This window comes from Camellia sinensis, chromosome 3 (assembly GCF_055761805.1).
Source record: "Camellia sinensis isolate YWXY chromosome 3, ASM5576180v1, whole genome shotgun sequence".
Lineage (NCBI taxonomy): Eukaryota > Viridiplantae > Streptophyta > Magnoliopsida > Ericales > Theaceae > Camellia > Camellia sinensis.
This window is the reverse complement of record NC_138963.1, coordinates 79,396,453-79,421,686: the sequence shown is the minus strand read 5'-3', so window position 1 is coordinate 79,421,686 and position 25,234 is coordinate 79,396,453. Positions and strand designations below refer to the sequence as shown.

At 36.9% G+C, this 25,234-nt stretch overlaps 1 long non-coding RNA gene across 2 annotated transcripts; it reads right to left on the bottom strand.

The window, feature by feature from the left end:
* Window positions 1–3,474: 3,474 nt before the first annotated feature.
* LOC114272573 (uncharacterized) lies at window positions 3,475–24,692 on the bottom strand. Of its 2 annotated transcripts, XR_014364201.1 has the most exons (3): window positions 24,537–24,692; window positions 22,229–22,500; window positions 3,475–3,781 (listed from the first exon to the last, which is right to left on the bottom strand). It is a non-coding gene; the product is annotated as an uncharacterized LOC114272573 (long non-coding RNA). The 2 variants fall into 2 exon arrangements; XR_014364200.1 differs by lacking the exon at window positions 3,475–3,781 and having other exon boundaries at window positions 22,166–22,500.
* Window positions 24,693–25,234: the final 542 nt, after the last annotated feature.

Below are 25,234 nucleotides of genomic sequence, written 5' to 3'. Positions count from 1 at the left end.
ACCTTATAAAGCAGGGACATATAGGATACAAATATTACACAAACATGATCTAAACAATGAATAAAACAAGTTGTGAAAAATAATGCCTCCCACAATGAATACTATCCAAGAGCTTCTGAGTAAAACTTGTGTTCAATGTTGTAAGTTTCTAAATCAACTTGCATATTCAACTGTGTTTTAATACAATATGTACATCTGATATATATAGCAATTCTGGACCTAATCCTAAATAGGAAACAAGAATAAACCTAAATCAATCCTAAATAGGAAACAATATTCACATAATATAGACTATACTAATATTATTCTCACACCCCCGCTCAAACTCAAGGTGTTTGGGTAGAAAACACTAAGAGTTTGCCAAGAAGAAATTGAAACCGAGTAGTGGTGTAAGTCTTGGTAAAGAAGTCAGCAAGCTGCAGAGCCGAAGAGACGAAAGGAAGCGAGATAGAGCCAGACTGCAAATGCTGACGAACAAAATAACAATCAATCTCAATGTATTTGGTCTGCTCATGGAAGACAGTGTTATGTGCAATCTAAATAGCACTGCGGTTGTCACAATAGAGGGAGGTCGGAGAAGACTAAGGGACGCCCAAGTTAGAGAGAAGACAACGAAGCCAGACAACGAAGCCAGACAACTTCAGCAGTAACATGAGTCATAGCATGATACTCAATTTTGGCAGTGTAGCGTGCAACAACAGTTTGTTTTTTACTTTTCCAAGAGATCAAGGAATCACTAAGAAACATACAGAAACCAGACGTGGACTTGCAATTAGTAACATCACCAGCTTGATCAGAATCAGCATAGGCCACCAAATCCAAAGAGGAAGTAGAAGACAATAGTAAATCCTCAAATATAATACCTCAAAAATAGAGAAGAATCTGAGCCAAGGCATCCCAATGTGTAGAGCGAGGACCAGAGACAAACCGTCTAACACATGAATAACATAAGCAAGATCAAGACGAATAATTGTCAAATAAACTAAGCAACCATAAGCTCTCGATATAGAGTAAGATCATCCAGAAGAACACCATCAGTAATGTTGAGCTTTACTTTAAGCTCAATGGGGGTATAAAAAATCTTAGTGTCAATAAGACCAGCACGATGAATAACCTCATTGGCATACTTGGCCTGAGAGAGAAAGTAGTCATTGGGAGAAAAAGCTACCTCAATACCAAGAAAATACCGCAATGGGCCTAGATCATTCATTTCAAATGTGCGGAAAATATGCTGCTTGACCTTAGATATAGCAGAAGAACGCAACAAATCCAGCAGAGGTGTGAAGAAGATATAAAGCAGAGTCCTAGTGTCACGTCCTGCCGAATTACCAAGACAAAATAACCTACAAAAAGGAAGTCTCAAGGAAGGGAGGCTAACGGAATATTCTAAAAGCCCCTGGAAGGCTTGAGAAAATATGAAGACCATGCAGGATGCAGGATGCTGGGAGCTTCTAGAACTCCCTAGAGTATTATAGACAATTGTACATAAGACTAGAAGCTTGTACATAATTCTTGTATATTCTAGAATAGGATCTCTGAGAGGATGAGAGAAGGATCTAGAATCCTCTCCATCCATGTAGATCTAGAATACTTCTAGAATAGTCTATAAGATGTAGTAGGATGAAGTGTCTAGAACACTCTCCATTAGAGTAGTTCTAGATTGTTCATTTGTAACCTATAAAAGGGAAGGGCCTCATTTGCCCAAACCACCCAAGTAAACCCAAGTGACCAAGAGTTGTAAAGCATTCAAGCAATACAAGCAAAGCATTCTCCAAGAGCTCTCTCTAAGCTTCTCTAAGTCTCTCTTCTGTGTGCAAACTTCTCTTAGCTCACTTCCAAAGAAGGCTTACTTAGGTGCAAGCAAGGCATGCATAAGCATCTAAGGCCGCACGGTTGGCTTGGAAAGACCAAGGGTTGGTTCAGAAAATCCAAGGCCGTGACACTAGGCATAAGGATGAAACTCAAGCTTAGTAACAGTAGTCTGAAAGCGGTCATACCAAGCACGCCGAAGGCGACAAACCTATCCAGAGGAATGGTGAAGGCCAGGGGGAGGACGCATGTAAACCTCCTCGGTGAGATGGCCATTAAGAAAAGCATTCTCAACATCCATCTGACAAAAAGGCCAAGAACGAACAACAGCGACAGAGATCAAAGTACAGACAGTAGTCATCTTGGCAACATAAGCAAAGGTCTCCTTGTAATCAATACCATACTCCTGTGAGAAATCTTTGGCAACTAGATGAGCTTTGTAGCGCTCAAGAAAACCATCAAATTAAGTTTTGACTTTGTAGACTCATTTGAAACCAACTAGATTCTTACCAAGAGGCAAATGAACCTACTCCCAAGTACTAGTTTTCTGTAAAGTAGACAACTCATCCTCCATAGCTTGAACCCAATGAGGATCCTGACAGGCCTCTTTGTAAGACTGAGGTTCTGAAATAGAGTGAATAATAGACAAAAAAGTACAATAGAAAGAAGAAATACATGTATTAGACCAACCCAATCTGTTTGGAGGATAACGCACTCGAGTAGGATATCGGTGTGCAGTAGGATCAAAGTATTCAGAAGCAAGATGATCAACAGCAGGGGAAGACATAGCCGGTGGAGGAAGAGCCTTGCGACTAGAATAAACTAACAACGTTGGAGGAGAAGAAACCGAAGGAGGAGAAGTAGCTAGAGGTGAAGTAGGAAAAGAAAATGAAACAAGCTCAGGAGGAACTGTAGAGATGTACTCATCAGACGAGACCTCAGAAGGAAATAGATCAATATGAACCAAATTCTCTTTGGAAACTGGGAGGGTGAGAGGAGGAAGCTGAAAGTAAGGTAGACGTTCGAGAAAAGAAACATAACAGGAGACATAAAGACGATGGGAAACAGTGTTATAACACCCATAGCCTTTCTGAGTATGACTATAACCAAAAAGACACAAAAGATAGATTGGACACTAAGTTTGGTCCTATCTTACACAAAGGAGGGAGTCATTAGGAATTTAGAACAAAGCCTCATAAGGAGACCGACCAGAAAGAAAGGGAGTAGGCATGTGGTTAAGAAGAAAAGCAGCAGTAAGAACTGTCTCTCTCCAGAATTGAGGTGGAACTGAGGCAGAGAGAAGAAGAGACCTAGTTGTCTCAAGGAGATAAAGGTGTTTACGCTCGGCTCAATCATTTTGGGCAGGTGTATCTGTACAGGAAGTTTGGTGAATGGTACCTAAATTGGCTAAATACTCATAGAACTCATTTTTAAAATATTCCTTACCCAAGTCAGATCGTAACTCTTTAATTGTAGACCCAAACTGAGTAGTAATCATAGACTGAAAGATATGGTATATCTAATAGAAATCGGACTTGTGAGTCATAAGATAAACCCAAGTGTAATGGGTGCAGTCATTAACAAATAACACATAGTATGAAGAACCCCCTTTGGTGAGAACAAGAGAAGGGCCCCAAACATCAATATGAACTAAAGAAAATGATGTAACAGATATAAAAGTACTTTTTCAAAAAGGTAAGGTAATCATTTTGGCAAGTTTACACCCTCGACATTCAGTAAGTTCATTGAGCGAAACTTTACCCAATATACCTAACTAAGCTAAAGACCGTAAGCGGTTAGCAGACAAATGCCCTAATCTAAAATGTCACAAGTAGAAAGGATTAGACAGAGAATCTAACTGAAAAGAGAAAAAAGCAGTTGGAGAAGTTGTCATAGGCGGATGCAAGCTTTCCACCACTTAAAAGTCTCCAACTCTACGATCAGTCCCAATCTGCTGCTTGGACATCCGATCCTGCACAGAACAGATAGAAGAAGAAAAGATAACATCAAAATCAAACACATCAAGCTGACTGATAAATAATAAACTGATAGATAATTGAGAAATATAAAGGACAGATGGAATAGAGACAACAGACATAGCAGACGATAAGACAGACCCAACAGATATAATAGACATATTAGACCCATTAACAGCATTAATAGTAATAGAAAAATGAGAGGGAGTACAATTTTGAAGCAAGAAGAGATGTGGAATCATATGATGAGAGGCACCAGAGTCAAAAATCCAGACAAACGAAGCGATATTTGAAGAAGACCCAAGCAAACCTGAATGAAGAGAGAAAACAATGGAGGCAGATGATGATGGCTAAAAGGTAGATAGTGTATGTTGAAGCTAACTAATCTAAGCACTAAAGGCAGCCAAGTCGGGATCAGGAGCTGGAGTAGATGTAGTAGAACTGGCGGGAGCCTGAAAACTACTCGGAGAACAACAACAAAACTAAGTCCGAGACTGCTGAGAAGACGAGCCAAACAGACATCCCTTCTTGGGACAGTGATACTTCCAATGGCCCTTTAATGGCAGAAGACACACTTATCGGAAACCAAGCGTCCCGTCTTGGGCCTAGCAGAATCCAAGAAGACATATGGAGAACTAATAACCTGAGTCTAATCACCTAACATCATAATGAACCAAAAATAGAGAATTGATTGGGCAAGGTGTAATAAACAAAAAATTAGGGGGCTCAAGTATACTAATCCCAAAATAGAACCAAATATCAGGGGCCACCAAGACCTCATAAACAGAGTTAGATGAAGATAAATTAGAGTGAGAGAGATTAAGCGAGCGTCGCATGTCTAGAACCAAGTCGACAACAGAGGAAACAAGTCGCGAACCAGGTAGGTTTTGATACGACGAAGGCAGCTGCTGATCACGATGTCAATTGCGACTCTAAGACTACAGAGAGGCATCAAACAAGTAGAACTTCAAACCAGAGAACTTCGCGACGCAAACCAAATAAGTTGAGAGTCAGAGGGAACAAGGTGAGTCAAACCAAATGGGCTATGATGCGAAGTTGTGAGGTGAATCACGTGGGTCGCAAGTTGATGGGTCGCAATTTGAAGTCAGATGAGTCACACAAGCAAGACCAAGCAAATGGTAAACTGATGACTCGAATTTGATCGAATCCAAAAATCAAACCAGAGATAATTTCGAACTAGAGGGAGAAAACTTCGAACTAGAGGGAACCTTCAAATCGAAAGGAGAACTTCAAAGCAGAGGGAGCTTCGAATAATCAGAACTAGGGTTTCAGACACAACTCTGATACTATGTAAGTTTCTGAATAAACTTGTATATTCAATTGTGTTTTAATATAATGTGTACATCTGATATATATAACAATTCTAGACCTAATCCTAAATAGGAAACAAGAATAAACCTAAACCAATCCTAAATAGGAAATAATATTCACATAATATATACTATACTAATATTATTCTCACAAATGTACCATGTGAATCCAGCTCCTGTACATCATTATTCATGATATCAAAAAACTACCCATCATGAGAATATATGAGGGTTGGTTTTCAAATACATCAATTAGCTCCACAAATATGCAAAATGATTTTTCTTTTCAAATTAAATTTATGCATAATGCTATAACAATATGTCCTTAATTTTTTCAAAAGTCTAATCTATCCTAATAACTAAATATTACATCCTCATTACACCATAGAAAAAGTTTTAGAAATTGCAGTTGCTATTACAATGCCAGGGAATTTGTAATCATGAAGATACTAGAGCCATAGATTATCCGAACCCTTGGTTCGAAGATTGACACCAAAATCCAAATATTAATAACTTCAGTGAAAATATTATGAAAATTTTCCCTACATATATATAAGCATTACTTTTCATGCACAGTGTATGCTATAATCATTTTCAAGTTTTTTTGGGTGGGTAAGTCATTTTCAAGTTATCATTCAGAGAAAGAAATTATTTAGGCTTTTCAATCATTTCATGTTCAGTACAAAATTTATACAATGACATATGCATTTTCATTTTTGGATCTTCATCAAACCAAGATAAAATAATTTCATATGACCAATAAATCAACTTTTGACCATAAAACAAATCTATTGAACAAAAGAAATAGTAATCATGGTTAGATATTAAATTTCTATCCTTGATAAATAAACAAATAGTTCAGAAAACTTATTCAAGTGGAATTTTCATATCTTCGACTTCAACCTTTAAGTTGGGTACAATTTTTTGTTATCTTAGTGTTGATGATGTAAGACAGCTTTAAGAACTGTTAAATAAGGGTCTACAACTTTCTAAACGAAGAAGGGCGGGATTTAACTCGGTTCTCAAAGCAACAAGTTGCTAAAATTTTAGAGGAAATGTTCCTAGAGACATTGGAAAGCAATTAATTTGTGTTTTTTTTTTCTTCATATTTTTATTTGGTTAAGAGGCCAAAATAACATAAAAGTATTACAATATATCAAGTCTTGACAAAATACGGCAACGAGATTGTGAATCCCATTGTGGGTATAGTAAATCAAGTATTTTGCTAGAAGAAGAGAAGGGAGAAAAACAAAAGAAAAGAGTTTTATCCTCATTGAGTGCAAACAACATTTCATAAATACAGTGCTAAATTTTCGAAACTCACTCCTCTTAAAAAGAACCATTGCACAAATATTAATAGTCTTCTATAAATCTCCTAATTCTAATAAGACTACATGATGTTATATGGTGTTGGTCATTGTTAAATTAATCAAGGGTACTAAAAGAAGTAAAACCAACGATAGACCAAACAGTTTGCATTATTTATGCAAAGTGGTTGTTCTTAGATTTGAATCCATTTCTCATGCTTGATTTTTTTTTTTTTTTTTTGAAACAGCAAAATAAACCACTTTATTGATAATACTCAAGCAATAATACAATGATAATCATCAATAAAGGAAGAGGGTGCAAAGAGCATCATAGCCAAACAAACTCGATCTCAACTAGGTTGGCACTGAAGAGCCAGCAAAAGAAACCACCAAGGAGCCAGCTCATTTCTCGTGCTTGATAGCATTAAGTATTACTTTGACCTGGTAGTCTTAGAGTAATACTTCACGTTGTTCATATAATAACACTTGTACAGTTGATCCGATATCAAAAAGCGATCATTTTTCCGTTAAGAAATGACGCTAATGGTAAGCGATCTAAGGTAGCTCTAGAGGTTGGGATTTTTGATCTAAGCATAGAAGCTTCAACAAAGATTCAAAATTGATCTAAGCGGAGTCCTTTCGCCAAGTCATGCACTGACAACCTCAAATATTAGTGGGTAGTTGGGGTATGTGGGAGGGCAAGTGACATGGGATTCGTGATTTGGGCTTGGTTCTGATCTAGATTTTTTCGATTTGGGGTAGCAGAGAGCAGGTAGCTGGTCCTGATTCGCTTAGTTGAAGGTTTCGCCCACCACCTGGTCAAAAAAATGCCCCAGTGAAAATGTAATGGAGCAAGGAGGAAATGAAGGTTGGATTTTGGTTGTGAGGTAGCGGAAAGGCGGAGAAGCACGAGGCAAGGAGGCTAAACATGGACTGTTTACTGTCTTTGTGGACAATTTACCTTCAGCAATGGATGCTAAAACACTCTTCGAACTTTTCATGAAGTTTAGGATAGTGAAGGATGTCTTTAGAACTGCCAAAAGAAGGATAGTGACAAACTCAAGATTTGGGTTTGTGAGATTTGATTGCCATGTAGTAGCAGACATTGCCATCCAAAAATGGAATGGTTTATTGGTGGATGACATGGTGCTGGTAATCAAAAAAGCTACTTTTGTCGAGAACTTTAGAGATGAACAAAGCAGGAGTAGACCTCAGATCATCAGGAAACCTTTTGAAACAAGCAAAAACAAGGTTAAAGTTTCTTTTGTAGGCCAAAGATCCTTCCTTGCAGTCCTAAAAAGGGTCACACTCACAGTGGCTGGGAAAGCAAATTTGAACTTAAAAGTCATTGAAGAAGGCCATAGCTGGCTCTATGAAAGTGCAATAGTGAGGCTTAATACTAAATACCCCACTCATTACATTGAAAATGCACTAAATGAGAAAGGATTGGATCAGGTATTGGTTAGAAAAGAGGGAGGACGAGATATAGTATTAACCTTCAAATCTCAAGAGGAGCTGAAATCAAATATTGGCAATATCAAAGAATGGTTTAAGGATTGGATTCAGTTTATGGTGGAATGGAAGCCAGGATTTCATATCGAACAAGAGATATGTGTGTGGTTGAGGTGTGTAACACCCCATTTTTGACCGACCTTAAGACTTAGACGTCACCAGTTGAGCGCTCGGTGATGTTGCATTTTGTGCTCGATCTGAGGTTTCAGAGTCTCGGCTGAGAGCCTTGCCTCCGGACTTTGAGGCTCTTTTGTGCTTTGTCTCAGTTTGCGAACCAGGTCCTGTTTTCTCTGTTTTCTCTTTCCGAAGGGAGGGAGAGGTCTCGTAGACCATCTCTCAGTGGCCGTAGGCTACGTTTCGTGGTCGTAGGCCATTTTTTTCGTTTGGAGCCCGGTTTTCGATTTTCGGAGCCGTCGGTCGTGTGCCTCAGTTTGGGACCGCTTAACTTCCTCCATTTGCTCTGGTTTTTGACACACACCTTATTTCCTCTCTTTAGAGGGACACTGTGGCCCGGGAGACCACTTTCGTGGTCATACGCCACTTCCGGTGCCTAACAGCCTGTTTTCAGGGCCCCGGACTGTGCGTTTTGGCCCCCGAACTCTCGTTTTGCATCCGTCTTGGTCCATTTTTGGTAGGGACCCTATTTTCACTGTTAGGGAGGGGGTAGTATGGTGGCCGGCCACCTTTTCCCCTGAAAAACCAGTTTTCTCATTTTCTCTCTCCAAAAGCCGATTTTTCTGACAGAAAGCTGGTTTTTCTCACTTTTGAGCCACATTTTCTGGGTTTTCATACCACCATTGTGTTGTGCTCATCTGGGAGGCCACCAATACGGGTAGGCTAGCCAGAAATTCATCTTAACCCTTTTGAACCTTGCTTAAAAGCTAGCTTTTCTCTCTCTTGGGTCACTTTTTCTGATTTTTTCACTACACAGCTGTGTTGCACTTATCTGGGAGGCCACCTTTTTGGGGTGGCCGGCCAGAAATTTTTGTTGACCCTTCTGACCCCTGGTTGGCCGACCAGGGGGAGTGGCCGGCCGGCCACCTTAGCTGGTCAGCCAGCTTCCTGCTTTTTGCTCTTCTCAGGTGTAACACAGTTGTGCCAGCTGTTTTGAACTTGACCCACTGTCCGAGGGTTTTGTCCCTGTTTTGGTCCTTAAAAGGGGGGTTTTGACCCCTTTGCTTGGGGAGTAAGAGGGATTGGCCCCTTTGGTCAAGCTTCTTGAGGAAGCTTGACCCCTTTTGTTTAGCTTCCTTTAGAAGCTTTGAACCCCTCTCTTGGCTTCTCCAAGAAGCCTCACCCTTCTCCCTCTATATAACACACACTCCTCTTCCATTTGCAAGGGTTAGAAGCTTTGGGCTGAGATATATACATACAAACCTCCATGTTTCCACTTCAAGCCTCCAAACACCCTTGTTCTTGGCCATTTTACACTACAACTCCTAGCCTACCACCTCCACCATCCATTCCAGCCCCTTGAAGCTGATTTTTAGAGGTTGAGGGTTCACCAACTTGGTCCAGAAGCTGCTGAAAGTCTGCTCTTCAAGGGTAAGTGCCTATTTCCCTTAAACTTGCATTTTTTTTGCATGATTGGTTAGCCTTATTTGCAAGCATTTCTGGGCTTTGACCCAAACTATAAAGTGTCTTATTTTGACCCCCTCTTCAACTTTGTTTAAGGGCACTTTGCTGTTTGAGGTCATTTACTTCCCCTTATCCTCTATCTCTCTTTTAGGGCTATTTTTGCATCCTATTTTAGCCTTACTTGTGAGCATTTTCGAGATTTTCTATAAACTGGAAAAAGTCTTGTTTTGACATCCTCTTCAAGTTTTGTTAAGGTCCCATTTCTGTTTGGGGTCATCTTCCCCCTATGCATGCTTCATCTCTTCATGATTAAGGCTATGCATTAGAGCACTTGCATTGGCCATGGTTTGGCCTCTTAGCCACTAAAATCCAGTGGAGTTTCAGTGGCTTAGATGCATTTTTGAGGGCCAAAATTAGAGGGGGGTGACACCCTCTCTCCTTGTCTTGTTTGGGGGTGTTTTGGGCCTTCCAAAGGGACCCTATTTTGCATGCATCGAAGTCATGTTTCAGGCCTCATTCTGTGAGTTTTGGGGTCTGCCTTGGCTCTGTCCAAGGCCCTTTTGGCCATATTTTATACCTACAATGCATGTGTAGAGCAATCCCATCCAAGGCTCTTCAAAGGAGCCTTTCTTTGCATGATTCCTGGACTGATTTCAGGGCCTATTTGGTGAGTTTTAGGGCTGTCATAATCCATTTTCAGAGTTGATTTTGTCATGCTAAGTGTCTATCTTGTATGTTCTTAACAACCCCTTACAAGGCCCTCCAAAGAAGCCCCTCATTTTTACATGCATTGGCTGCATTTCAGTGATTATTTGGGTATATTTTGGCATGTTTTATTCACTGTTTTTGGCTGGTTTGATGAGTTCTCATTTGCTTCATATACATGCCATGTAAACCATGCTTGCTAGCCAATGTTGCATGCTATTTTAGTCTATCATGTTAGCATCTTTTGGCCATGCTCTAAACTAGAAATATGCATGTTTTGGGACTGTTTTGGCTCTATCTTTTGACTTCATGATCAAATAATGCTTGCTTTGTATACTTGTGGTTCAATACATGTGCCTAGTTTTGAGTTTCGAGGCTTATTCCATGCATCGGGTGCCATATTTCCATGTTTCGGGACCATTTAGCATCATGTTTTAGCACTGGAAATTACATGTTTGTATTCCATCTTTCATCCCTTGCCATGCTTTGGTAGAGTGGTATTTTATGCTTTAGGTTCGGTCCTCGGTATGCGTGCACGTGTGCACGCATTTCGGTTGTCTCTTTTCCATCTCACGGCTACTGATGTGAGTGTGGCTGAGGTCCACTCATGTTGGTGTAAGTCCATTATGCATTGTGTATGCCTTTTCAATTCATAACATTGTGTATGCTAGGTTGCGTGTTAGTGCATTGTGTATGCTATGTTACATCGAGCATTGTGTATGTCATTTCATAGCATTGCGTATACTAAGTTGTATGTTAGTCGCATTGTGTATGCTATCTCATTTACATTGTGTTTGGGATAGGAGTTAGCCCAAGCACGAGAAACGAGGGACGTTTCGTACTCCGAGTGACAGAACGTGTCTCAATTCCCCGTCGCCGACACTCCGGATTACCCATGATGGAGTTTAGGTCTTGTTGTGTTTTCATGTGCATTCATTTCATATTGAGTCGTGCAATTCGACTCATCGGCCATCATGTATCGATATGCGCAATTGGTGGCACGAGGATCGAGGACTACACTCCCTGAAGAGTAGTCATGCATACATATGTGAAATACTTTGCCATGTCCCTTTGTTGTTCTCTGTTGCAGTAAATCAGAAATCAGCGGCCTTCTGGAGCGTTGTGCTATCTTCTGAAAACAATTGCAAACAGAGGCAAATCGGGACATCGTAATGGATTTCTACGCAAGGCAACTCGAGCATGCATCATTCATCATTTGGAACAGAGTTGTTGTGGTCCATGGATTTGCGTGCTAATTTACCTGCTTTCCTTAGATTAATTTGTTAATTAATTAGGATTTTGTATTTATTCGGACTGTACTATTTATTCGGACTGTATTATTCTTTCGGACCCTCTGAGCGAGGGCACAACTGTAATAAGTGTGCGTGCGTGTGATGTATGTCTTCCAACCCTACGTCTTTTTTCCTTTTATTTACCAGCTTATGATGGTTAGATTAGGGCATGTTTCAATTAGCATACAGTATGATAGCATGTTTGCATTCATTCATTTGTCTTGCATACACCGGGCCCAGCACATCATACTAACTGCATTTGTATTTCAATTCCGAGTTGAATGCGTGTTAGTTATAGCATTTCACATGCCATCTTTAAAATAGCCGAGCCTATCTTAGTTGCATTTTGCATGTGTTGCATTAGGCATTTCTGTATAGTTAGGATCATGCATGGATTTCTAACATAGCTTTTGTTTTAGCTTGGAGTACTCGGTAAGTGTTTATGCTTTAGCATCCTTGCATGTGTGTGAGTGACTGCCATGATAGCATGCTTACCATGAAACTATTTGCTTATGTGATATACCTGCCTGAATGCCTGTGGGTGAAGGTTGGGTTATTTGGATTGGAACAATTCATCGATTGTGAGTTTTAAAGCCCACTTGAGAGTGGCAAATCATCTTGTTTTCTAAGCCCATCCGAGGGTGGCAAATCCAAGTCTTAGCCTACTTGCGGGTAGCACCATCAAACCATTTTCAAATAAACAAACATGAGATGTTTTGTTCCAATTCAGGCGATCCAGTCTATACTTGTATGTTGTGCGCATCACATAGTAAATCCAGGTTAATAACCGGAATAAGAACGCATAATGTTTTCAAAACTAGATATCATGGTTAGTAGAAGCCGATCTTTGATCGGGCGAGCGGGGGTGCTCACGAAGTGACCTTCCCCAATCGTACCCAAGTTTCCGAGACGAGGCAACTTTGGTGATGACGGACACGTGGCCTTAGGCAATGAGTCAGGGTTTCCTAAATTTTCCAAAATAAAATATTTAGGTGGCGACTCTGTATCTGGCAAAGCAGTCCATGTTTGGCACTTCTTTCAAAAAATCTATTTTCAAAAACGATTTGCCGGATTTGGACTCTTTGATGATTCATCGGCCTTGCATTGCACTTTGCGAGATTAGATACAGGACCGTGACAATATGAGTCCGAACTGTAGAGAGGCCCGAGGGCGCGTCTACAAGGTGTTATGGCATACCTTTAAATCTCTGGAATAGGAGCACATTTAACAGCATTGGAAGCTTATGGGGTTCAGTTCTCAACTTGGATGGAGATATTTGTCAACCAAAGGTCTTCTCCCATACCAGAATCAGAGTGGTTACATCTTGTATGGAGTTTATAAACAAAACTATATTATTGGAGTGCAAGGGTAAAATACATCCAATTCTTCTGTGTGAAGATCTAATATCAGACTTTAGTAACATAAAGCACAATGGCATGGAAGAGAGCAACTCCAACGACATTTGTGGCAGTGAGGTAGCAGAAGACAAAGTGCACAACCCAAAAAGTGAAATGGTGGTAACCACAGTTGTTGAGGAGACAAAATGGGATAAAGGATTCTGCAGAGATAATGGAGCATGTACTAAGGAGGTAAGAGGTAGAAAAAAGAAAATGGCCTATTGACTGTCACACGAGAGAGGATACAGCGGAAACTATGTTGGAGGAGTCGGTGCATAGCCCAAAAAGTCAGGTGCAAGTCTCTACTCCTGGATTTATCAAAAGCTTTAGTGGATCTAGAGATAGACTTCGGCATGGCATCAATCTTGAAGTGGATTTGGCCCAAGCACTAAGTAAGAACTTAAATGAAAGGGGCATTTTGAGCCTAAATCATGCAGGCCTTGCTAGGTAACCTGCTTCTATTCATAAATTCCTGCGGCTTAAGAAGAAAAAAAATGAAGAAGAAGGTTCAGTTAGAAGGGTTCACTAGTTTTGCTAGACTTCATGGGCATAAAGTTGCTACAGTCAGCAAGTACACCTCCAAGTCTGTCCTCTACTGACTCGTAGCAGCTGCTATAGCACATTTAGATCTATCTGAGGGTGCTACAAGTCCGAACAATTATCTCCTCAAAGAAGCTAAAGCCACTTTATAATTGGGGTAATCTCTTGGCATCAATTTCAATGGGGAAGAAGATGTTGTTCTGAACAAGATTATTGAGCTAGAACTAAAGGATAAAGAGAGAATCAACAACGAGGGGTAGGCCTGTGAAGAAAGGTAGAATCAAGAAGCTATTATGTTTGTGGGTCATTTGTAGGATTATTGGTTTGGCTTTAAGTATCAAGAGTTGGAAGCAAGATTGTGTAAAACTCTTCTGTTGGCAATAGTGTGGTAAGTGTGGAGGATTTAAAGTCAAGAGTGCTCTTGTGGGTTATAAGCAATTGTAAAACTAGTCTTTGGGTGGCATCAAGTGTTGGCTTAAGCTAGTGTTGGTTTCTCACCAACATTATGCTTTGTTCCCCTTTTTCCTTTTTCCTTTTCATCCTCATTCATATAATCTCATATGTAATATATGTTTTCTTCATCAATAAAAATTTTCTTTGCTGATAAAAAAATAAAAAATAAAAAATAAAAAAAAACTATTACTTTGACCTGATTATACTAGAACTGAAATTCATAATTAAAGTTAAGAAACTTTGAATAGTAAGAACATTCTAAACCTAATAAAGATTGCATATAATGTCCCTTAAGAATACCCAATGACTTTCATAATTAATTCTCAACAATTTTGACATTGCCAAACTAACTTATTAAATTAAGAATCTATCAACCACATTTTTTTTTTGATCAGCAAAGAAAATTTTTATTGATGAAGAAAACATACATTACATATGAGATTACATCAATAAGGATGAAAAGAAAAAAGAAAAAAGGGAACAAAGCATAATGTTGGTGAGAATCCAACACTAGCTTAAACCAACACCTGATGCCACCTAAAGACTAGCTCTACAAAAGCTTATAACCTACAAGAGCAGTCAGACTTTAATTCCTCCACACTTACCACACTAATGCCAACAGTAGAGCTTTACACAATCTTGCTTCCAAAAAACATTCCTACAATCCTACCAATGACCCACAGACATAAAAGCTTCAAGATTCTACCTTTCTTCACAGGCCTACCCATTGTTGGTTCTCTCTTTATCCTATAGCTCTAGCTCAATAATCTTGTTCAGAACATCTTCTTTCCCATTGAAATTGATTCCAAGAGATTTCCCCAGTCGTAGAGTGGCTTTAGCTTCTTCGAGTAGATAATTGTTCGAACTTGTAGCACCCTCAGACAAATCTGAAAGTGCTATAGCAACTGCTGCTGGTCGGTAGATGACAGACTTGGAGTTGTGCTTTCTAACTGTAAAAGCTTTATCTCCATGAAGTCTAGCAAAACTAGTGAATCCCTCTAACTGAACCTTCTTCTTTCTTTTTTTCTACTCAATCCGCAGGAATTTTTGGACAGAAGTAGTTTGCCTACCTAGGCTTGAATGATTTAGGCTCAATATGCCCCACATTTAAGTTCTTACTAAGTGCTTGGGCCAAATCTACTTCAAGATTGACGCCATGCCCAAGTCCATCTCTAAATCCACTAAAGCTTTTGATAAATCCAGTTATAGAGACTTGCACCTGACTTTTTGGGCTATGCACTGACTCCTCCATCAAAGTTTCCTTTGACTCCTCCCCGGTGTGACAGTCAATAGGCCCTTTCCTCTGTTCTCCCTCCTTGGTACATGCTCCATTAACTCTGCTGAATCCTTCATCCCAATTTGTCTCCTCAACAACTGTGCTTACCACCATTCCACAGTTTGGGCTATGTACTTTGACTCCTGTCACCTCAACATCTTCTTCTTTCTCCTTGCAACACTCCTTTGGAACTTTTCCTTTCACTTCACTGCCACAGATGTCGTTGGAGCTGCTTTCTTCCATGCCATTGTGCTTCATGTTACTAGAGTCTGATAGAAGATCTTCACACACAAGAATGGCATGAAGTTTACCTTTACACCCCAATACTATAATTTTGTTTATAAACTCCATACAAGATGTAACCACTCTCCATACAAGATGTAACCACTCTGATTCTGGTATGGAAGAATACCTTTGGTTGACAAATATCTTCATCCAAATTGAGAACTGAACCCTATAGGCTTCCAATGCTGTTGAATGTGCTCCTATTCCAGAGATTTAAGGGTATGCCATGACACCTCAACCACACACATCTCTCTTGTTTGATATGAACTCCTAGCTTCCATTCCACCACAAACTGAATCCAATCCTTTAACCATTCTTTGATATTACATACATTTGATTTAAACTCCTCTTGAGATTTGAAGGTTAAAACTATATCTCGTCCTCTCCCTTTTCTGACCAATACCTGATCCACCCATTTCTCCTTCAGGGCATTTTCAATGTAATAAGTGGGGTATTCAGTATTAAGCCTAACTATTGCACTATCATAGAGCCAGCCATGGCCATCATCATTGACTTTTAAGCTCAAATTTGTTTTCCCAGCCACAATGGGTGAGACCCCATTTAGTACATCAGCAAAGGATCTTTGGCCTGCAAAAGAACCTTCAACCCTGTTTCTGCTTGTTTCAAAATGTTTCCTGATGATCTGAGGCCTACTCCTGCTTTGTTCATCTCAGATGTTCTTCACATACGTAGCTTTTTTAACTTCCAACACCATGTCATCCACCAAAAGACCATTCCCTTTCTGGATGGCAATGTCTGCTGCTACATGGCAATCAAATCTCACAAACCCAAATCTTGAGTTTGTCACTATCCTTCTTTTAGCAGGTATAAAAACATCCTTCACTATCCCAAACTTTATGAAAAGATCGAACAAAGTTTTATCATCCACTACTAAAGGTAAATTATCTACAAAGACAGTAAATAATCCATGTTTAGCCTCATTGCCTTATGCTTCTCCACCTTTCCGCTGCCTCCCAACCGGAATCCAACCTCCATTTCCTCCTTGCTCCATAACATTTTCAATATGATTTAATAATCAAAATTACTTTAATATTATTTAATGGCTAATAATTTATATGCATATTTAATATTTTTATATATCTATATATGTATAATTCGGGTTTCAGGTTGTTCGAATTGTTTGATATCTTTGCCCAAGCCTATTCAAATTTAATTCGGGTTTTTGAATTGTTGCCAAAGCCCATACCGAATTCAAAAATATCTTGTCCAAGCTCTAAAAAGATTCGGGTTTGGTTCAAGTTGTTCGGGTTGAGCTCGCCCAAGTTGCACCCCTAGTTTGGAGGGATCGAAGGTCGGAGTTTCTTGATGTTGAGTCGAGTGTTCGCAAAGGTTATGGTGTATCCATTTTTCTTTTCTAACTCAAGTACTAATGCTAAGAAAGGGATGATATGGCCTTGTGCCATAAATGGGAACATCACTATTCTCTATCAACCACATGCTAACATAGAAGAAATACAAAATTAAAACTTAAATTGACACTAAATTACATTATATGATACCCCACACATCCTCTAGAAAGAATTTATTTTTCATATTTTGCATCAATCTATGTTACACGGACTCGTCAGTTTTTGGTGAAATACCCGTGTCGATACAACACGACACGGGTACGGGTATGGAATCCGGACGGGATACGGCATGAAAGAAGTGGATATGGCATATGGAAGTAAGAAGAAAAATGGCATACCTGCGATTAGGGCTACGAAAATTGCGAGATTAGGGCTTCCATCCTGTGATTAGGGATTCGATCTTCTCTAAAACTGTCTTCTTCTCTCTCTCTCTTACTCTTGATTGTTCTCTTCGTTTGTCTCTTCTCTCGATTTCGATCATCTTCATCTCTCTCTTCTCTCTGCTTCGATCAACTTCGTCTATCCCTCTCTCTGTTTTCCTCTCTCCATTCTCTCTGTATTCTCCTCTCTTTGACTGTCTTCTCTTCTCTGTTCTTTTTAATTGGTGCCTATCATATAAATAATATATAATATAAATTATATCATAAATAATATATTGAGAATAACTCATTTTCTTCCATCTTGAAAGTTGTCACCAACCAACATGTTAATAAACTTTCGCCTTTTCACCTACCAATCAAAAGTCAAAAAAGCTACCATCCACCTATCAATTATATAATAATAAATCTAATTAAATAATATATAATAAAAAATTAATAAAATCTATAAAATACATTATCTATTTTATATTTATTTTAACATAATTTGTTATTCCTTATTTATTATATTTTTGTTATTTATAATATAAATGTCAATTAAAAGTAAAAAAATAAATTATATAAATTAATTAAAAAAATTATCAATAAAAGTAATACATAAGATAAAAATAATAAATATATTTAAAAAATAATTATTTAACTTATCTTTATATAATAAATATATTTTAAAAATTAAATATTTAACGTATCCCTGTACCCGTATCCCCGTTTGGATCCGTATCCATGTATCCTTAAATTTTAATTTTGAAGTGCTCGACCCCTAAATACGTACCGGCACCCTATACCCATACCTGAATCCGTGTAACGTAGGCATCAATTGAAAATGGTTTTCTAGCTTAGAAAATCAAACTTTTAGGAAGGGGGAAGGGCAGCTATTGCAGATGCATCATTTACAACATTGGTTGTTACACTGCTTAACAGTCAACGTTAAAAGTTCCTTGGAAGAATGACCATCTTGCTTGAGTTCGATAGCTATATAGTAACCTATTGACATAGAAATTACAGCTTAAAACAAGTTCAAATTAGATAATACTATAATAGACCATCAAGATACTGCTCCCCATAACATATATTAGTAGGTGCACCACAATGCCTTGCCAATAGCCTAGTTTATTCTTCTCCACAAGATGCACCTCTCCCCCCTACCTTTGCAATTCAATAATTGATTGAGGTTTTTAACAGCCAAGGAACTAATTTATATGCTGCCTTTAACTTCCAGATATGCCCAGAAATGGATGTGAACCAGCCATTTTAAAGATTGCAACTAGCTAGCGCAGGATTACGAGAAATATTCCTACAAAGTACTTTGTTCACTAACAAAGCATTTCTAACTAAAAAGCATTTTGATCCTAACCAACTTACTCTTTATTCTTCTTACAAGAAAACAAAATTTAAGACTATCCAATAAAACCTTGGGCGGTATTTGATAAAACTAAAAGTACGTTGTTTGATATGTTTGCTAGGACATTAGAAGAAAACAATGAAACCACCAAAATTATGGTGGTAGGTCAAGCGATAGATCCTTCAATCAAGAGTTTTTTGAGTTTCATGTACATGGAGCCATATTGCTCGAGTTACATGAAGAAAAAGAATCATCACTGGGTAATGTGAACAAAATTCAAAACCTATCAAGGGTGAAGGTAGTGCATTAGTCAACAAAGCTTTTACAAATTTTTACATGACAAAAAATTTTTCAAATGATGGCATGGTCATGGCAGAGCTGGCAATAAAAATTCTTCAACAAGACTACAATGTGTAGAGTACATTTTATGATCTCTTTGATGAAGAATTTCATGAAAGCTTTACCAATCAAATAATGGTCCATAAATTTTTGTGCTTAGTTAAAGATGGGGTAAATTTTTGGTCATGGCAGAGTTGGCAATAAAAATTCTTCAACAAGACTACAATGTGTAGAGTATATTTTATGATCTCTTTGATGAAGAATTTCATGAAAGCTTTCACCAATCAAATAATGGTCCATAAATTTTGTGCTTAGTTAAAGATGGGTTAAATTTATTGGACAAAATTATTCATTTAATTTTGAAAGACTTAATTGAAGTTTATGTTCAAGAAAATTAATCAAATGTAATGTTGATGCAAACAAACACAAACATATCAAGTGGCTCTAAGCAACAAATACTCGAAGAAGAATCATGTAGATGAGAATTTTTTAGAAAATCAATATTTTATTTTATTACTTTGAAATTGATATTTGATTAGGAATATTCTAATTTAGTATAAAATAATATAGGGGCAACCATTAGTTCAATGGTAAAACATTGGCTTAATAACCTTGACGTTATGGGTTCCAGTCTCGAGACAACCACTTTATACACTTTGCCAAAAGTTAGATGTGTACCAAATATTTTCCCTTCAAAACACACATTAATGTGTACTAATTGGGCATTATTTTTTAATATAGAATAATACTTATTTAGCTTTAGATTTGAGATTATTTTGTTTTCCTATTTTGTCAATTCCTTGTTTTCCAAGAATTAGTTTTCATGAATATTCTAATTTTAGTATAGAATAGTATAAAACTTTTAGTTTTTACATTCTAAATGAATTTTTTTTTTCCTATTTTCTCAGTTTTGATTTAATTTCCTATTTTGACAATTTTTTGTTCTCCAAGAATTAATTTTCATTATAAATAACTATCACAAGTCTGGTGTCCGATTAGTGTTTGAAAATTAATAATTTTGAGTTTATATCCATCTTCCAACCTTGAGCATTTGTTTTGAATAAATCATGGTTGAGCCTTTATTCTCGATATTCTTTGCGAATCAATTAAATGATTCATTTTCTACTTCAAATTCTTTTGCCATTCTAGAAAAATTCAACTTTAGACTTGAAAAGATTGCTTTTCTTTTGTTGCTACCTCCACTGAATAACAAAAACAAACACCACCTTGAATATTTTAATATGAAGACATTGATGCAATAGCAAATTTTATGGATTCTTCTAAACATTTTAAAACTCAATGTCAAGTTTTCTTCAACTAAGGGAGAATGATGCAATCCACAATCGGAGAAAGGAAAATCAAAATTAAGAAAGCATTCATGTTTGGAAATTGTTTGGTTTTGAGTCGAACTCAATTATTGGAATATTTTGGAACCATCCCATGTTACATGGACTCGCATATGAGTATCGGGTACGGGGTGCATGTCCATGAGACTTGGGATATTGGAATATCTATTCAAAATAGGATATGGGTATGGGAACTTGTTATGGACATAATATAATATTCTTAGATAATGTGTTATAAATTATGTAGAAATGCACTTGAAATTGAATAAGAATAAAAAAAATATGAAACTTTAATGTTTCATATATGCTAGAGGTTATAAATGTTTCTTTTCTAGTACATGTTAGTTTCTTATTCTTCAAACATTGTAAACAGTTGGAGAATTCAAGTGTTTAAATTGAGTACGAGTATCCGACACATATTCAACACCCTTATCTTTATCATATCCAGTGAATACAGATACTATAGAAGAGTCTATGTAAATTTATAACCAAGTTTCTAGTAACATGGTTTTATTTATAGTTAGTTTAGGTTTGCAGAGTTGTTGGTTAGTTTTAAGGTTAGGGATATTTTGGTAAGTTGTAGAATTTTTGGTCGCCCATGGGCCCTCTTATTGGACAAGTAGTTTAATTGGATTTTATTTATGAATTTTATGTGATCTTGGATATTTTTTTTCTTAGATAGTAGATCGTAGATAAGTTTTAAAGGTCAAAAAAGTTAAGAAGTTTCCCTTTTAATAATCCTATTCCTAGTTGGAAAAAAGAAGTCTCTAAAATCCATATGAAGTCATGCACTAATTCTAATTTAATAGAGGATATTTTACAATAAAAAATAAAAATAAAAAATAGACCTTTGAAACCTCTTTTGGGGTTGTGTGATGCACACCTAACTCTAGTTGTGGTGCCTAAGGCATTTAGTAGTGATTCCTAAAACTATCTCATTTTCATCCTTCCTTATATTTGTACACAACAGTCCCAGCACTACTGTTCATATCAGCCAACAATATCTCTTATTAGTGCCAAAATCCCATCTTTTTATTAGGTTTGTACAAAAAAATCCAATAGAATCGATAATCCAATCTAAACCAAACCAAACCATTCTATTTGGTTCGATTTTGTACAAAACAGATCTTGTCCCGATTTATGTAATGTTGAAAACTGAATAAACAACTAGATTAATGGACTCATTTAAAAAATCATGGTTCAAACCAAACTGAACCTGCCTTTTAAATATATATATATATATACCCATAACCCGATAAACCCATTAGTTCGGATTGGGAAGTTAAGTTATGATCCTTTCTTTCTGTTTTTTTCTCTTTATTGTTGTATCGCCTGTGCTTTGTATTAGTTGATTTATCAATAAAGGCTCTCTTTTGATTGATCAAAAAAAAATAAACCCATTAAAATTCTCTACCCCAACTGACCCACATCACCTCCTGGTCTTCGGTGCTACATTATCATAACTTCTAGAGACTCAGATAGAAAGTCTTTCACTCCTCGATCACACCTCTTCATCTTCTCGTCTCATGGACTACATCAAACTATCTTCCATATTTTCAATTTTGTTGTTGGAAATCTCTCTTTTGGCTATTGAGAAGCTCACTTTTTGCTGATGTTTTGTGTTGAAAAAATCTCATATGATTGCTGGCTGGTTAGGTTTTTTTTAACTGTTCGAAGGGATCATTTTTTGTTGCTGTTTTGCTGCTGGAAAGGACACTTTGTTGCAGTTTACAATTTTCTCCATTGCCTACTTGTCCTAATCAGATCTGGTTTCCAATATTCACTCTTGAATCAACAAAACCTAAGATTGTTACTTACTTCGTTACACGTTTTTGCTAAATGAGAACACCAAGGATCAAGACAGAAATTAGATAACATAAAGTCCACAAAATCCATAATCACAAATCACTAATAAAAAACTCACATCCTAATTAGAATAAACAAGACTTTTAAAGACGAGGAGTTTCAATTGTGAATAATGAATTGCACTAACCTTTCACCATTGCCCAAGGATAAATCTTTCCACTTACGAGAACAATTTAGGTAAAACCAACTCCAAGCCAGAGGTTAAAAAAATAAATATTATAATCACCTGCTGGCACATATGCAAGGAAGCACAAATGAAGAGGAAAGTAAGTCCTAACAAGCAAATAGCATGACGACGATAGAGAGCACTCCTGTATATAATCATGCCCCATGCATGAATGATGACAAGCGTGCTCTCTCTCATCGTCAAGCAATCATAAGTCAAGGCTTTGGAAAGATCTGCAGTGAAAACAAAAGGCATGAATTAATGAAGGATCAAAAAATAAGCAAACTAAAAAGTGTTACATTAATACATAGAATAATTGCAGGTGATAGAAACTAAAAAAAATCTAAGATCATAAAGAAATTAACATCTCTTCCATTGCACAGCAATTACTGTTTAACTCCTCTTGACCTTGCAATTGCAACCAATTGCGCAAAGGGGATCACAGCAAAAACAGAACTATGAGATGGAATCATCCAGTCTGTTTGTAAGACTACAATTTTCAACTCAAAGAAGCACCGAAAAAAAACCCAGAACTCCGTGTTCTTCCTCACATGAAATCTAAAAGGATATCTTCAATTAGCAACACAAAATTAACTAACACAAGTTACTATTAGAGGGCAAGCATTTACATTTTCCCAACTCTTGTAAGCATGAAATATCAACAACATATATACATATATATATATATATATGTTCCAAAAAAATTGCATATTGACAACTGAAACTGTTTAACTTGGTCATTCACTATAACAAATTAAGATTTTAGAGACACTTTTAGAGACAAAATATTTTAGTTATCAAAAGTGTCATTGTTGAATTTTTATCCAATAACATCATCATTGTGTGTCTTGGCTTGAAGCTTGTTTATTAATTGTTTTGTATCATTGGTTGGAAAGAAAGGTTGATACTTAGATTTTTTTGGATGATGTTATTGGTTAGGTGCTTTTGCTCTTAGTTAGTTTTCTTCCCTCAAAGGAGGTGTTTCTTCTATTCTTCACATCATCTTGATACTTCTTCAATAAAGTTTGTTTATTTATCAACAAATAAAAATAAATAAAAAAAAAAATTTAGAGATGAAATTAGTGATGAATTACTATGGCACCAATTTTTTTTGTCTAAAACAGTAAAACCTTTTTGGCACCAAATTGTTTTGTTACTAAAATGCATTTTTTCAAAATTGTCGCTAGAAGTCCTTTTTTCTACTTTTCAGGATGATCTTTTGGCGATGATCCCCACAATGACAAGAATTGATCCTAAATGTTTTTTGCAGCAAAAATTTTACTTTTAGGGACAAAAAAAATTGATTTTTAAAACTCTTATATGTTGTAGGTGTAGTAAATGCAGCTTGAGATTGCTTAGCTGCAGTAGTATGATCACATGTAGTATTACACCTGAGGTCTTGACTAAAACAAAAATCAGACACAAATTACAACAACTAAACTCCTATAGGGTAAATCGACAAAAGAATGAAACATCCAAATTAATGTTAATTAAAAAGTAAAAACCAAAGCCATCAGGATATCAGATCTTCCAACCATATTGAAGAATAACCTAATTCACAACTTAAATCAAATTCTCAAAACAAAAGACACAAGTATGAAATAAGTTTCCCAAATACCTTGTTAATCATCACAAAGAAGAAAATGAGACCTCAGTATATTTCCAGTCTTACATTAAACAAGAAGCAAAAAAACTGAAGAAATAACAACTAAAATCAAAACAAGAACTCCAATCCTGAGCATAACAAAAACCAATAATACAGAAAACTTAAAGGAACTAAACCCTAAAGCACAAAATGGTTAAATAAATATTTAACATAGAAAAAAAAAGAAAAAGAAAAAAGAAAGATGGAACACATATTGTAAAAATCACAAATGGTCCACCTTCCAGGCACAGAACCTGTAGGAAATAACCTAACTAACGCAAACACGGAACAAAACTAAAAACAAAAACTCTTTCTCTTTCTCACACACACACATATTTTCAACTTCTTTGAAACCCTAAGTTTTCAAAATAGATGGTTTTGTAGTATGTCATTATCACCACATAACCAAGAAAACTAATAAAAACAGAAAAACTCACTGATTCCACCATCTGCATGTATATATATATATATGCACACATACATTTAATTATGCATAGCAAAAGCCTAAACGAAAGAGTCCGCAATCATCTCCGAGATCTATAATGAAAAAATAAATAAATAATAAACAAAAACAAAAAGCCAAAAAAATAAAAGAAAAAGCAAGGGGGGAGTTGGAAGGAGTACCTTCAAATCAAATAAAATGCACAGCAATTCAAGAGATACAGTGATAGTCTGTGAAATTGGAAGAGAGGTCTAAACATAGAGAGAGGGAGAGAGAGAGAGAGTTGTAAACCTGTTGGTTGAAAGATGAAAGCTTGAGAGAGACAGCCACCAATTTTTGCTTTTGCCTTTCGTTGTGTAGGGTTCAAATTAACAGAAAAAGACAAACGAACAGCCAACAAGAAAAAGAAGGTATGAATGAACCAAAGTATAGAGAGAGAAATTTCTATGGGACGTGGTACAATTTCCAAATCAAAACTTCTTTTTTTGGCCAATGAGCGACTGCTCCCACCTTTGATCGTGACACGCGTGAGTATTTCTATGGCTACGGCTTTTTACGAAGCCACAGAACAAGATTTGACGTTGCTGCCATTATTAATGTTTTAGTACTTTTATTCCGCCAGACTGTAACGCGTGTTCATTTTTTATTTTTTATTTTTTTTTTGGAATAAATTACACATTAATCTTATATGGTTTCTCTAAAAGACGAGTCTTTTATCGTTTCATATGCAATATTTAAATTCTAAAATTTTGTATTAAAATGTAATTTTGGATGAAATTATTTGTTTCAACAAAGTGTGTGTAACACGATTATAAAATTAAAAATTTTCATCCTCGCTTACACTAAATAATTCCTTAAGTTTTTCTTTTTTCTAATTTTT